The sequence below is a fragment of the Eucalyptus grandis genome, chromosome 7 (genome assembly GCF_016545825.1).
Source record: "Eucalyptus grandis isolate ANBG69807.140 chromosome 7, ASM1654582v1, whole genome shotgun sequence".
Taxonomy (NCBI): domain Eukaryota; kingdom Viridiplantae; phylum Streptophyta; class Magnoliopsida; order Myrtales; family Myrtaceae; genus Eucalyptus; species Eucalyptus grandis.
Genome location: NC_052618.1, coordinates 57,281,757 through 57,298,707, shown reverse-complemented (window position 1 = coordinate 57,298,707; position 16,951 = coordinate 57,281,757). Strand labels below are relative to the sequence as shown.

At 36.3% G+C, this 16,951-nt stretch overlaps 1 pseudogene; it reads left to right on the top strand.

Moving 5' to 3' along the window:
• Positions 1-10,721: 10,721 nt before the first annotated feature.
• On the top strand, positions 10,722-16,951 carry LOC104452368 (annotated as a pseudogene).

Below are 16,951 nucleotides of genomic sequence, written 5' to 3'. Positions count from 1 at the left end.
GATAAAACGATGTGGAAACCCAACTTACATTATAGCAAACTAAACTGCATCACCCACGGCGCTCATCTTTGGTTGATCGATAAAGGTGTGCTCAACTTCGGCGCTCATAGCTACCTGAATACTTGATGACACCACCCATGGTGCTCATCTTTGGCAGTTTGATGAAGGTGTGCTCAACTCCAATGCTTACCAACTACCGAGATATTCGACAATAACTTTGCTTGTCAATGATGCTTGTAATTAAAATAGATTACCACGATAAACAATGTCCATGGTAGTGTTGTCAAGAGTTGACAAAACCAGGAAGGTACTAAACATGAGATGGCTAGCAAAAAGGAAGAAAAGGTTAGGGTTTGTTTTGATTCCTTCTCTTTTGATGGCTTTTATACAGTGTGTGAGACCATAGACATCTATCCTAAAAACTTAAGTTGTTAGATGAATACATTATTTAATATTTTATTATTATATCACTCCTCCTTCCATTTAATCTAGTGTCTAAGTGTAGACATTTTTAATTGAAGAGGCAAATAGGGTATGATAAAATTAGAACAATGGACCTCCAACATTGATATCATGTAAAATTTTATGGGACCACCACAAACTATTATAAAACAACTTTTATAACGGTGTCGTTATAATTCAATAAAGCATTCACATAGTTCCTTTACAGATTGGAGTTGGCTTGAATACTTGATGACATCATCCATGGTGCTCATCTTTGACTGTTTGATGAAGGTGTGCTCAACTCCAATGCTTACCAACTATCGAGATATTTGACAACGACTTTGCTTGTCAATGATGTTTGTAATTAAAACAGATTACCACATTAAACAATGTTCATGGTAGTGTTGTCAAGAGTTGACAAAACCAGGAAGGTACTAAACATGAGATGACTAGCAAAAAGGAAGAAAAGGCTAGGGTTTGTTTTGATTCCTTCTCTTTTGATGGCTTTTATACTGTGTGTGAGACCATAGACAGCTATCCTAAAAACTTAAGTTGTTAAATGAATACATTATTTAATATTTTATTATTATATCACTCCTCCTCCTGTTTAATCTAGTGTCTATGCGTAGACATTTTTAATTGGAGAGGCAAATAGGGTATGATAAGATTAGAACTGAAGACCTCTAACATTGATATCTTGTAAAATTTTATGGAACCACAACCAACAATTATAAAACAACTTTTATATAGGTGTCATTATAATTCAATAAAGCATTCACATAGTTCCTTTACAGATTGGAGTTGGCCTCAATGTCTGCTATGATCGAGTTTGAAGCTAGTTAAGCGCGAGTCTAGTCTTTTGTTGCTTGGCCACCTTTGAACAAGGTTTTTTATGCGAATGGCCACTATACCAACTTACCCGGCGGTAGCCAAAGTGTGTAAGCATACCCTAACGTGGAGTCTACCTTCTCCATTGTAGGGCTCCTTAATTCTCTATCTATCTTTGTTTTTTGATAGAGAATAAATACATAAAACAGTACAAGGTCTCTCACTTCAGGGCGATTTTCCCGCCTACTTCCTTCTTGAATCTTTTAATAACCTGCTCAAGTCCGTTCTTTGCCAACTATGTCAAACTAAAGCCGTGCAAAATACACATGATTAGGTAATAAAACCGTTGCTCTATTTTTCACGAACTTCTATAACTTCTGTTAAATATGCCCACTAAGTAGCCAAACACGCCATCAAGCCCTGCCAAATGGTTTGACCAACCGCTAGCCAATTACATGACCTTTCAAAAGAAGAAAGGTGCTTTGAAATATAACTCAAGGAGGCCAGAAAAAAAAATGATGATGACAACCGACTCAAGTGGAGCGACAAATAAATATCTCCGTCTGAAATTTCGTAAAATATGTTACGTAGTTTACAAAAGTAAGAGTATATGGGGGCCGTCGTACTCGTGGGCCATGCGTCACCACAGTTTTGGAAAGAGAAGATCAAGAGTCTTTTGGATATATATATATATATATATATATATATATAAAAGAACTGTACGGAATAATTAAAAAATGGAGGGCAATTAGTGAAGATAAGGAACGTTGTTCCCCTTGGCCCTTAAAGTCCAAAGAAACACCCACCCCAGAAGCGAATAGAGGAAGAGTTTTCCTTTGAATTTCTGGCATCGGGCGTATAAGTATGCTTCACGTTTCTATCAAAGGGTGGGCGGAGGATGGATGATACGTGAGGTGGAAACCCATTCACCTGGGCATCCGGCCAAAAAGAAAAAAAGAACGAAATAAGCTGTCACTTGAAATGTCACTTCATCCCATCAAATTTAGCAGCGACACTTCAACCCGAAATCTCATTGAAGATTAAGTTTGATATACCTACTCCATGAGACAGGTACATTCTATCTCTTGTCAAATACGCACCGAACCTTTTGTGTTTTATCTTCTTGGTACCCTTAAATAATTTAACTGATATGCTTGATGCAATAGAGTTTTTTTATTGCTAATCATCGTTTTTATTGACGTGGCATGAACGATAAGATGTGAAAGTGCTCATCTTTAGGTTTTGTTTCTTACTTTTGACAGATATGAATAGAGAGAATACCTTGAATGAACTTGTACATTGAGGATGATGCTCATTTTGATTGGTTTTTGGTCAGAAAAAAATTACCTCTTTCATAGTCAAAGCATTTATCGATAATTGGTGAGATACATTAGCATTCCCTCTTGTGTATTTGTTTGGTTACGAATAAAATTTTAGTTGCCAATGATACAAGCAATCCCTCTTTGTAGTTACGAACAACATCTTCGTGGTTGAACTTTCAATTATTCTGTTTAGCTTAGCTTACATTTAATTCCACTTTCAATCCGGATCAATACATCTATTTTGACGGGCAATCCATCCCAAATCTCATTTGGCCGAAAGATGAACTAAAGTAAAGTCACGTTAGATGTTAGTCGAGCTAAAATTCAATGCTTTGTGATTAAGTTAAGAGTCAAGCGTCCACAAAAAAGAAAAAAAAAAAAAAGGCATGGACACATCTTGTGGTCATTTTCAAGTGGGAAGGGAATGACTTCATCATAAATGAAACCACAATGGAATAACTCAGAGGAATGATTTTAAGCAATATGAGGTATTTCAATAATGTTTGCACACACTTTGTAGTAATTTTACATTATACTGTATAAAGTTTCATCTAATTTTTTTCATTTCATCCCCTTTGTTACGATATTGTGTTTTTTTTCCCCTTTTTCATAAGGTTTCCTACTCTTAACTGGTCATGTCTTCTACCAAGAAGGCCGAATCCCTGGATCGAGAGAGCACTTATATGCGTAGATGGATGGTGGTGTATCAAGTAAAGGAGTAAAAGGAGCTTGACAAGTCAGCCAATTAATAACCACTAGGGTTATCTGAGTGGCCACCCTTTCTACTTGAGAAAAGGGAGGTGCTAAATTTGATTTACCACATTCTCATGAGAGTTAGGGTGGAAACGCAAAAATAAGGGAGCATGGTTTCACAACCTACGTACACACAATAGCTTCTAATGTTGACCGTCTAGACAAATCTTGAGAGATTATTGTGTTATCCTAATATAGTGATACCATAAAATCGATTAGGCATCAGGTGGAACTCACCATATCTGATGGCGTTGTGCCAAAAATTCAACAATCTAGATGGACTAAGACAGCTTACATCGGATGCGTGCGGTGATAGTTGGACCCTTTGATTATGCAAAATAGGGACCACCTCCGTACTTTCATGAGAAACAATTACGTGCCCCAAGTGTGCACAGCTAGTACATTTGTTTATCGGATTTGATACGAGACTCGTCAAAGTTCAACTATTGGTTGTATCAAATGAGCGACGGATCTCCTGATCTCATTATTCTCTTCAAACTAGACCTAATCTTATACTTGACAAACGCTTGAGCCAATAAGGCCCGAAGCCCACATTGAGGCGGGCATGGACACATAGGGTGCTTTTGGGAGTGCCATTTACAAGGCACTTTGGACACTCAAAGCCCAAAGGGCTGAATATTGAGTGTTTGGGAACAAATTTGAAATTCCCACTAGGCCAAAGTTGACCTTCTCAAGGCTAAAAGACCAAGGCAAGTGTGAGGGTGCCTTGGGCTTTCAACTTTCTCAACATACAAGGGGGTACTATTCATATTTTTATTTTCTTCCAAAACTATCCTCACTCACTCTTGATTTTTCTAGTTTTGCCCTCGTCATTGGACTATTCATCTTCTTCAATGTTGAGGTTGGCCGACGTGTTGCTCAGGGCTGTGAGTGGTCGCCGACAGCTAGATAGAGGTCGGCATGATTGTGGTGGCCTAGGCAACCATTGCTAGACTACGCGTTGTTTGGGGTTAAGGATCTTCATTATCCATAGCAAATATACATATTTTCCGTTCACTTTGCTCGAGTGTAGAAAGAGTGACCCTCGATGTAAAAATAATACATCAAGTAAAGTTCGATTTCAAGGAAAACTAATTCAAGTCGAGCTCGAACATGAAAAATTAACTCTGGTAGAAGTATTGAGCCATGAATATTTCAAATTGAGCCAAGCTCAAGTATCGAAGCTGCATCAACTCCGACTCCACTTGACTTCACTAACATTTGCGAGAATAAAGTCGTGGCCTACCTCTACAGAATGAATGCTGGGTACGCAGGTTGTACTATAAAGGCCTGTTTGGTTCGGCTTTGGGGAAATGGGTTTAGAAAAATGCAAATACCATTGGGATAAAGAAGTTTTCTGAAATGCTATACCGTTTGGTAAATTATAACTCCAAATAGCATTGAAAAATAGCTTTGGTGTAAAATCCACAATTATAAGGGGCTTTTGCTATATATATATATTAAGTTTGAAAATTAAATCCAGCAGAGGGTGCTGCTAGCCGGCCACTACGGGCCAACTGTCGATGGCTAGATCTAGCCTTCGGATGGCCAGATTTGGCAACCTGAGGTCGTGCAAAACTTAGGCATCACCTGGGTCGCGCAACCTAGACCGCGTTGCCTGACTCGCGGGTTGCGCCACCCCCCAGGTGATGGTCACTGAGGAGGCGCAACCCCCAAGCAACAATGGCGGTCGCCAGAGAAGCTTGATCTTCGATGGCAAATCGAGGAAGCCGAATGGTTGTGGATAAGGAGGAAGAAGACGAACTGTAACGAATGAATATTGACAGATAAATAGTAGAGTTTGCATTTTCAAAATATTGAAAGCCCAAAGTAGGTCTCTATCTACATTGGGCTTTTCAGCATTCGGAATGCTAGCATTTGTCTAAGGGAGTCTCAAAAACACTTACCAAGCTCTTTGTATTTTCCCCAAGGGGCTTTGAAGGCCCAAAGCTTATTGCAAAAGTTGAACCAAATGGGGTCTAAGTGTATAATTCTAGTGGATCGACAGTGCTTCCACATTTTGTTTTTATTTCAGGTGGTGTAAATAACTTTTAAGTGTTGTCTTGGTGTTCTGCTTCTTTTATTGGACTTACATGCTCCTTCGGTTGTTTCCGTAAGGACCATTGGCATTTCACCTCAGTTTGCTCCTCACTTTACACTTCAGTGGTCTTCAATGTTTATCTCCATAACTCTTATGATGACTTTGTGCAATCTTAAGTCGATCCCAAATTACTTCAACCGCATCCAAAATAAACAGAAAATTCAACATTCTAAATCCACAATGACGTCCTTCTAATACACAAGATATAAAAAGCATCGACCAAAAAAAATAAAAATAAAAACATGATAAGCATCCTAAATTTGATAGTTAAATAGGAAAGAAAATTCTCAATTCAAGACAGACAATTTCTTTTTGTCTACTTTATAGTCTACTTTACAGTTAAATTTTGGCCCATTTTTGATAACATATATTGGGTGGATTTGTAATAATAATAAAAATATGTGCATTAATGGAAAATGGAATGATACATCAGCCACATAGCATCTTCATCTCAATATTTCTTACCAAATTATTAAGAAGAAACTCAAAGCCCTTTCTTACCATCACTACTTCCGTTCATCGTCTTATCCTCATTTTACTATAGCGTGAGCAGTAATTGATTTCTTCTCAACTGGCACTCGGACCATCAGTACATCCAGCATGTCTGTTATAGTTAGTGGTACTAAAACTAATGCACATTACAGACGTAAGTTCATAATTTTCACTTTTAAATTTTTTTCTTTAAAACGGTTCTTTTTTAATGTTTAGTCAGATCCTAAGATTATGTTGACTTTTTTTTTTTTGTTTTGAATAAATTTTACGAACTCTACTGTACTTGTGCACAGATGCATAAGTGGTACTTCGCCCGCCCCCAAGAAAAAGAAGCCTCAAATGTGGAATATTCCCAGCATTTTCGAACGTGCCTGGTCTCGACAAGAGCAATCGCATGACACCTTAGCACGCACACGTCACCACCGGACCGTCCCAAGACGTCATCCGTGTCCATCCTTGCCCATACAATGGACGTTTTCCAACCTTTTGACTAACCTGGCACATTCTTGGCCATTAAAAAAAAAAAAAAAACTTTTGCACAGCATTTTTAAATTTTGGGCGAGAGAAATTATTAGTAAAAGGAAAAAAAATAACATCATGCTTCTTCTGCTATAAACACCCCAAGTGTGTTTGATAGTTAGGACAAAATTTATCTTCTCTTGCATTTAATGCTTACTCAATATAATATAGTATAATGTTTGATATAAGATTGATATAACCTGGATAAAATTATCACATGGAGTAGGCTAGATAAATGTGGATAGGATTTTTAATAATTATAATAAGAAAGTTATTTTCTTCTAATAACAAACTTCTTAAATTAGTGAAATTAAAAGTATATTTAATATAAATAATATTTTAATTCTAATATAAGAAATTCAAAGTAATAAAAAATAACAACAATTTAGTTTTTCAATTTAATATTCTTTTTATTTATATATTCAAATTTAATTCTATCTTATACTATAAATTTAAGATATTATTGCGTGTACCCAAATATAACGAGGCCATAATTCAATTAGGCATCAGATGTAACTCACCGTATTACGTGCCCGTGCTTTCATGAGAAACTCTTACGTGCCCCAAGTGTCCATAGCTAGGGCATTTGTCAATCGGATTCAATACGAGACTGGATCAGGTTTAACCGTCGATTGTATTAAAAAAGTGGCCCCAGGGTTCTCTTAATGCTTGATCTCATGGCTCTATTCGAACCAGACATGATCATATGCGTGACAGCTTGTCCCAGCCAATAAGGCTTGAAGCACATATTAGGGCGGGCATGGACAAGTAATTTCCTTTTTGGGCGGGACCCTTCTTATATGGGCTCATTTGGACCGGCTCAAGCCCGGTCTTTTCTGTGAAATAAAATTTGATATTTGTCAAGTCATAAAAAAAAATTGATATTTGTCAAGTCATGGGTCTGAGGCATGACTGAAGCCTATATGGGCTTTTCTTATTAACCCTGATAGGATGAACTGATTTACATGTAATCAATACCAAGCTGCATTACTGGCCCAGAAGAGATCAAGCTGGATTTGCTCGAGGATTCAGTAAAAGCATACAAATTCGGCATTCACTTTGCTCGAGCGTAAAAGGAGTGACCCTCGATGTATAGATAATACATTAGGAGACATAATTTCTTCTATTGTCATGCCCAAGAAGAACGGGATAAGTCCACTGGTCGTCTTAACATTTATGAATGACACAGACACTTCAGTACTAAATGTTAATAAGAAAATCAAGTTCTGAAGATGAAACGGTACAATTTCGTTGTTTTGGCTTCTATTAGGGGTCCGCCTAAAAGGTCACATAGGCCTGAGAATAAAGGAAGGGAAAATTAATAAAATGAAGAGACGCAATAAATCAGGGGGCTAAGTGAGTCAAGTTACTTGCGACTTATTCGAACTGGAATTGATTCCTTATATTAAAAGTTTAGCGGCGCACATACTTAATCTGAGTAGAGTCCGAGTTTATAAAAAAAAAAAAAAATCCACTCGAATAGGTCGCAAGCTTGATTGAGTAAGTATTACTTCACATACGATTATATACGTTTATAAAATATAAATATACGGACAAAAAATTGTTGAGATGACAATTTTAGTGTGATTTCAAAATTCGATTTCGAGAGGGAGTTTAATTCGAGATTTGACTTAACTTTTTCGGGCAATCAAGTAGAGTTCGAGTTCATTGAAAACTAATTCAAGTCGAGCTCGAACTTTAAAAATTAGCTTTGATCAAAGTATCAAGCCCTAAATATTTGGAATTGAGCCGAGCTTGAGTATCAAAGCTGTGTCAACTCCATTCTGCTCCACTTCGCTAACATTTGTGAGATTAAAAGTCGTGCTGCCCCTATAGAATGGATCCGACGGTACTCAAAAGTAAAGTGTTCATTAAGGGTCTATTTTTAGAACAAATTTTAGTCCAGAAATATGTTTAGGACAAAAGTGAGAAGTTTTTTACTTTTTACTTCTAAAACAAAAATAAGAAATAAAAATTATTTTCGTCACTCACCCTCACTACTAGCCAACTGCCTGCCACTCAAGAGAGAGAAATTGGAACAAAATGGTTACCATTCACGCAAAGTGATCGTTTTAGCCTTTTTATTAACGAGAAGAAATAACATTTGCATGAAACATTGAGCTTCAAATATCTCTTAGGGGCACATTTGTTTGGGAGAAAGTTGGAAAGTATTTTTACCTCTTTAGAATTAAGAATTTGCCTTCCTAATTTTATAATATTTTCATTGATCAGAAAATGTTTCCGGTTGATTAGTCATATTGGATGAATGAAACAGGTAAAAATCCGGAAAACTAACTTTCGGAAAACAGTTGCACTCAAACAAACACAATCTGGTTAATATTATGATTTTCAATGGAAGTAACGTCAGAGCCAGGACGTCGATTCGTGGAAATAACTTTCTCACTTAATTATTGTGTGTTAACAATGCTGGACTAGTCTCGTATTAAAAAATAACGATGATTAAACTGTAAAATTCAGCCAACGGTAACTAGTCATATAGCACAGTTGCTATATTGACTATCTCCCTGATTAAAAAACAAGGAGCAACGTTTAGCTTTTAATTTATTTTGTGTTACTTTAATTAGGGAGACTCGTGAAAGAGAGAATTTTTTTTTTTTAATTATTGTGTGTTAACAATACTGGACTAGTCTTGTATTAAAAAATAAATTAAAAGCTAAACGTTGCCCCTTGTTTTTTTAATCAGGGAGACTCGAACTGGAACAGCTAAACCTGGGGTCGATATGCATTACATGCACCAATTTGTTCTCGTTACGAATTGGTAAAGCCGATGGCATCTAAATTGATGCACCAACTTGTCGGTGCCAGTATGCACGGATGCCCCCTTTGATCTGTGATGATGATGATGATGATGGACAATGTTGACTTGTAAAAGAAAGAAAACCCTTTCTTTCTACATGAAAACCATGTCGACTAGTGAAAGAGAAACCCGTTCTTTCTAGATCAAAACCATGTTGACTAGATCAAAACCATGTTGACTAGTGAAAGTAAGAAAACCCTTTCTTTCTAAATTAATACTATGTTGACCAATGAAAGTGAGAAAATCCTTTCTTTCTAGATCAAAATGACGCACCATTCTTTCTAGATCAAAACCATGTTGACAAGTGAAAGTGAGAAAACACTTCCTTTCTAGATCAAAACCCCACTGATTAGTGAAAGAGAAAACCTTTTCTTTCTACATCAAAAACTTATCGACTTGTGAAAAAACGGAAACCCTTTCTTTCTAGATCAAAACCACGTTGACTAGTGAAAGAGAGAAAACTCTTTCTTTCTTGATGAAAACCATATTAACTTGTGACTAGTGAAAGAGAGAAAAACCTTTTTCTAGATCAAAACCATATCGACTTGTGGAAGAACGAAAACTCTTATCTCTCTAGATCAAAACCATGTTGACCGATGAAAGAGAGAAAACCCTGTCTTTCTTGATTAAAACGATGTCGACTTGTGACTATTGAAAGAGAGAAAACCCTTCTTTCTGGATCAAAACCATGCCGACTCGTGAAAGAACAAAAACCCTTTCTTTCTAGATCAAAACCATGTTGGCTAGTGAAAAGAGAAAAACCCTTTTTTCTAGATCAAAACCATGTCGGCTTGTGAAAGAAAGAAAACCTTTTTCTTTTCTAGACCACAACCATGTGGACTTGTGAAAGAGAGAGAACCCTAATTTTCTAGATCAAAACCTTGTTGACTTGGGAAAGAACGAAAACCCTTTCCTTCTAGATCAAAACCACGTGGAATAAAAAACCATTTTTCCTTCTTTGTAGAAACGAGGCAAAACAAGTCACCACCCGGCTTCTCCCTCTCTATGTATATCGACCTCTACTCCTTCATCTTAGCTCGTACTATCCATACATAATGACTTCTACCTTTTCTTCTCAGCTCATACTCTTTTGCATTCATTTGATCTTGGTGATACAAAGATGCTTCAGAGCAGAACTAGTTTCAGGGTTTCGCTTGATCTGCCTCGGCAAGGTGGTGGCTCCAGATGCTTCGGAGACGATGGCCGTCTCAAACAAACTGGTGAGCAAGAAACAAGCACCTACAATCTTTTAATTTATGATCAAACTCTCTTCTATCTCTATTGGCGATTTCGTGTAACAAAGCCTCGTTCAGAAAGCTTGCCTCAAATCTTTTTTTTTTTTTTTTTTTTTTTTTTTCATTTTCCTTTTCATTTTTTGATTACCGAAAGAAATCGGAGAGTGAGGTTTTACCTAATAAATGTAATTCTTGTATGGTTCTTTGTCATGGTTCAACCTGGGGACTACGTGGACGGCCAATGCTCACATGATCACAATGAAAGAGAACAAAAACATCACTGTCGGCCCGAAGTTCTATCTCTGGCATAGGCCACGGCGCAGCTCGGGTGGATCGCCGGGCCGACAGTGATGTTTTTGTTCTCTTTCATTACATACAGCACCTCAACCCTCATGGCCGCTAGTTATCGGTGCGGGAACTCTGACATTGGAGAGCGAAACTGCACTTACAAGGACGCAGTCCGCTCCATTCCTGGTAATAATCCAAATATTTTCTTTAAAAAAAAGAAAAAGGAAAGTGGTCTCCCACCATATATTTTCTCCCCTTCATTCAATTGAATTTTCTCACTTCTCTTCTCTTCTTTTGAATATTTGCAGGTGGTACAAAAGCGAAGTTATGTGGACTAGTTCAGTACCTGAACCTTTGTGGGGTTGCCATTGGGTGCACCATTGCATTCTCCATAAGCATGACGTGAGTGGTGAATTTGATTATACTCGAATCCAAGTTAAATAACAAAGAAAATGAAAAGAAAATCTGGATTTTGAGTTGTTAATTGGATGTGAGGTTTTTGTTTAATTTTGGTTTGTTAAATGTTTAATCGATTAGGGCAATTGAACGATCAAACTGCTTCAATAAAAAAGATGATAATAGTCCTTGCCGCAAGAGTAGCAATCCATACATGATTGGGTCTGGAGTCATCAAGATCGTTCTGTCCCAAATCACAAAATTTGACCGGCTGTGGTGGTTTCGCATCGTGGTAACCGTCATGTCGTTCACTTATTCAACTATCGGACTTGCCCTCAGCATTGCAAAAGTCGCAGGTTGCAAGCACATCTTTGTACCCTCAATTTTTATTTTTATTTTTTGATGTATGAGCATGTAATGTGATGATTAAATTAAAAGATCGAGTAGAAGAAAGCCTGAGACTATAGCTCATATCTTGTCTTTCTCAAATCTCAACTTGAAAATGGCAAATTCAAGGGAAGTCTCACGGGGATAAGCATTGGCACCGTCACTCAGACCCAGAAGATATGGAGGAGCTTCCACGCTCTCAGTGACATAGCTTTTGCCTATGCACACTTCATCGAAATTCAGGTAAAATTACATGGCATCCCCCTAATAGTTGTATTACAAAAAACACCCCTAGACTTACAGAAAACTACCCTAATCGCTGTTGTGGTAATTAACTGATCGGTGCAGCATCTGTTGAAAACAGGACACAACTAAATCCCTGCCATCAGAGGCCAAGACGATGAAGAATGCCACGCTGGTCTGTGTGGCTGTCACGACTCTATTCTCCGTGATATATTTATTTTGGTATATCAGCCATAGCTCTTTTGCTTATGGCATGTTATGTCAAAACATGTTCTTACAGAATAGTGTTTTGTATTTTGTCTTTCGTATGTGTGACTCGCTGATTTGGCGCCAACACCTTGTTTCCTGGGTTGACCTTCTTTTGGTTCATTTTATCAATGGTTTATACAAGAAAACGCTATTGCCTCAGCCATTTCGGCTGTGGCCATGGCTTTTGAATATACTACGAAGATGTGATCTTGCTTTCTAGTTTTTGTTTCGATCTGGTTTACGAATGAGAACACCTTTTTGGAACAATAACCAGGCCTTGTATTTCAAGAGACACACACATGGCCTTGTATTGTACATCCAGATTAGCTAAACAGTGATCAAACAGTTTAATATCATCTTAGTTCTTCCATTTGCACATGGAGGTGGGAATTAAGATGCTGAGGGGATAGTCATTCTATACTTTGAATGACCTATGTTTGTAAAATTCTAAACGCAAGTGAACATGTTGAACAAGTAATATAATGATGAGATAGAGTATCGTCCTACGAAGATCGATGATTAATAAAATAATGAAATACTAAAATAGATTAATTCTAAAATTTATCTAACGGATCAAAATATAATTTAGAATAAATTAAAAACTAAATTTGAAAACTAAATGCAACAAATCAATCATATAAATATGTTAGAGCATCCGATTTCACCATAATCACTAAATATGAATTTCAGATTGTTGTGGGTACAAGAACAATATCAAACATGTGATAGCGGAATTTCCTAATTTATTTATTATCATATCTCTAGCTATAGCAAACCTACTCAATTTATTAATCAACTATATCTCTATGTGAATTAAAATAAACATAAGTGTATTAAAAACTATGAATATTCCTGGTTTACAATGAGTCTTTTGAATCACTTTATCACCGAAAGCTACACAAATAACGTGGTATATCTCTATCTACGTTTAATTCATGATGATATATTATAATAAGAAATTGTATATTACCACTTCTCAGTCTCAAACATGCACATCAGATCATTCAAGTGGTGGCCAGTCACTTAAAAGCATTATGCATAATAATATATAACTCACATTAATGAAATCAATTGTAAAATATAAAAATCATGAAATTCACATCATCATGGTTAGGTTACATCGTAGCCCTAACAAAAGAAAATTAGAACATAGTAGTTGAAGAAATAAAAATATAAATCAAATCCAGCATCTTGAACATTCTGTCACAACTTTTGTCTTCTCTTCAAAATACTTGAAAAAATCTCAGAACAATGAAAAACGATCTGCTCTCTCAGGCTCTCAATGTTCTCCTATTCATATGATATATCCAAGATATCTATCTCCCAACACTTGCAAATAACATTAGGAAATAAAATCAAAGATTCACTCATTTGATATCCATCTTCCATTGCTTTTTTATTTGAATTTCTGATTTTTGCCATTCTTTTCCTTATCTTCTCTATTTCTTATTATTCTGCATAAACGAGGAAAATCCAAATAATTAGAAGGAAATCCAAATATTTTCTCATAGATATTGCATTAATTGTTGCCTAAAATAGGTAAAAATAACTTGATTTTTATAGAGTTATTAACCTACCTTTGTTTTGGCAAAGGGGCACTGAACCCTTGTTTGCGAGTGGACCGCTCATAGCTATTTATTAAAGCTATTTATTAATTATTATTATTATTATCATTATCATCATCATCATCATCATCATCATCATCATCATCATCATCATCATGGGATAAGTGTATCAAAAGTCTTAAAACATATTGTTAAAATGATTGAATCATAAAAATTTTAAAAAGTACTGTTAAATTTTAAAACATGTTAAATTGTTGTAATCAAGCTTTTTCGTGAATGCTATCTAATTTGATTAATGGAAAATGTTAACATAATAATAATTATTATTTTTTGCTGTTCTATATGGCATTAATGTTAACTAAAGCACCTAAATGACGTTGTTGTGGTTTAAATCTAATTTTTCCAGCAAAAATTAATTAAATTAGTTTTAAAAAGTCCAAAAGTTTTATCCAAGAAAAATTTAAAATAAAAAAACAAAAAAATGCGAAAAGTTAAAAAAAAAAAAAAATAAAAAAAAAACAAAAACTACCGGCATTGTCACTGAAAAGGATCGTGGGGGTGTTGGCAATGTTTGGAATGGTAATCGAGGTCTTAGGGAGGATTTGTGATCCTTGCCAACCACAGGTGAGGACCTACTGGCTCTGTCCAAATTGGAAGATAGCCATAACCCTTTTTTCAAATTGGTTTATTTGAAATGTTTATGATCGAATTAGTATCAATGAAATAGATTTAGAATATTTATAGTATTTTTCCAATGATAAATAACTTGACTCACTTGGACACCCCTTTTTTCATTACATTATTTGTTTTTCTCATACTTCTTTTCCTTTTCCTTGGACAAGTGATTTGATTGCATGCCAATTCCCCAGGCTACGTGACTTTTTAGATAACACCTAATATAAGCTGAAACGACTGAATTACCATATTTCTGGAAGTTTTAAAACTCGACTTTTTTATTTAACATTTAGGAATAAAGTGTCGGGGCCATCCATAAATGCTAAGACAAACTAGTGGACTTATCCCGTTCTTCTCATTAATGACAATAGAAGAAATTATGTCTCCTGATATGTTATCATTACATTTGAGTCACTCCTTTTACACTCGAGCAAAGTGAATGGCAAATTTGTATATTTGTAACGAACCTATACAAGCTGGCTCCTTCCAAAAAGGAAATTACGTCTCCACGCCTGCCTTGATATGTGCTTTGAGCCTTGTTGGCTGGGGCAAAGTCATTAAACTTATGATTAGGTCTAGTTCGAACAAACGACAACATTGAGCATAAAGAGAACTCCATGGTCCCAAATTTTATACAAACTAATAGTTGAACTTGACGAGGCTTATATGAAACCCGATCAACAAATGTCAATATTTCCATATACTTAGCGCATATAATAATTTCTCACAAAATTTCCGGGCACCAAAGAGCTGCTATCCATTATTCACAAGAATAATAGTGCCTTCTTTACCACAAACACAAAGTGCCATTGATATGCAATTAGCAACTGGGACCACAAAGATTCTCCCTATATCTTTCTCTCTGCATATCTTGGTGTCGATGCTTTGTGGATGACAGACTGAATAAGCAAAGAGAAACCGGCAAAGCAAGTTGACCGTTTTTTCTGCAATATGTGTGGTGGTGAATGCACCGTGAGCTTATCATCTTCCTTTGCATGATCAAAGGGTCCAACGTAAATATATGGAGGTATCATGGCATGCATACGATATAAACTTCCCTAGTCCTTCTAGATTGTTGAATTTTTGGCACACCACTGTTGAGTTCCATGATGCCTAATTGAATCCATGCTCTCGTTATATTTGAGTACATGCAATAATCTCGCACTTCAAGTTTAGGGTAGTCAGCATTAGAAGGTACACTAATTGGCTAAATTGCCATGCTTCTTTTTGTTCTTTTGCTTGATACTCAACCGTCCATTTAAGCATACAAGGGCGCTCTGGATCCGGGGATTGAGTCTTCTTGGTAGAAGACACAAGCAGTTAGATCAGGAGACCAGATGAAAAAGAAAAAAGAAAACATAGTATCGTAAAAAAGAGGATGAAATTAAAAAAAAAAAAAAAAGATGGAACTTTACACATTAAAGTGTAATTTTACAACAGAATTTGGGTAAAATTGCGGAAAAATCCCACATTGTTTATCATGAAGTGATTCCTCTAAGTTTTTCCATAGTGGTTTCACTTATAATAAAGTCATTCCTTTCTGACTTGGATTAAATGACCATAAGATGCGTCCAAAACTTTCTTGCGTGGCCTCTTAACTCAATAGCAAACCATTAAATTTTAGTCCAACTTTCATCTAATGGGACTTCACCTTAGTTCATCTTTCGGCCAAATTGGATCTGGGATGGATTGGCCGTTAAAATAAATGGAACGGTCAGGATTGCAAGTGGAATTAAATTTAAGCAAGCTAAATAGAATAATTTTGATTTTCGTATATGATGAAAATAATTTTTGTTCGTTCATTTTCTAAAGAGATACATACGATATTTTATGAAAATATTTTCTAAAAACGATATTTTATGAAAATATTTTCTAAATTATATAATGGGTCGATCAATTTTGCCTATTCTAAGGGCCGACGCAGAACCACAACTTTAGTTTCCCATTATATTTGTAACCAAGCGAGTACACGAGAGATTGCCGACATATCTCTCGCCAATTATCAATAAATGCAGTAACCGTGAAAGAAAGTAATATTTTTCGACCAAAAACCAATCAAAATGAGCATCATTTTCAATGTACAAGTACATTGTATACTCTTTATTTATCATTCATGTGAATGAAAAAAGCATTTATCTTAGATTGGATTCTCTTCTTCGAAAAAAAATATCTAACAATTGGTCCGTATCCCTATTCATTCGGTCAAAGTCTCTACGCCCTTTTCATGCCCCCCACATTAGCGAAAAGGATAACTAGCACTAAAAAGATTCGAATGCATCATTCTTATCACTAAAAAAGTACCGAACGTTTCATCTCTTCTTTACAAGAAATAGAATAAAAAGCATACCTAACTCGGCCGCGATGAAGTGACATTTCAAGTGACAGCTTTTTCTTAATTTTTTCTTTTTGGCTGGCGTTTTGATAGGATGGGGACATAAAGTTTTTGGGGGTCCCATGATTAAGAGAAAGGGAGGACAGGAGACTCAGATCCAATCGATGAATACAATGCTTTTGTTTTTAGGGGCGGTATCCGCGAAGCTTCCCAATCCCAATCCCAGTCCCGGTCCCAGTCCCAGTCTCAATCCCAAGCGAGGCTAGTCATGGTCCATGCGGCGCATCAGCCGGGCAAGACCTAA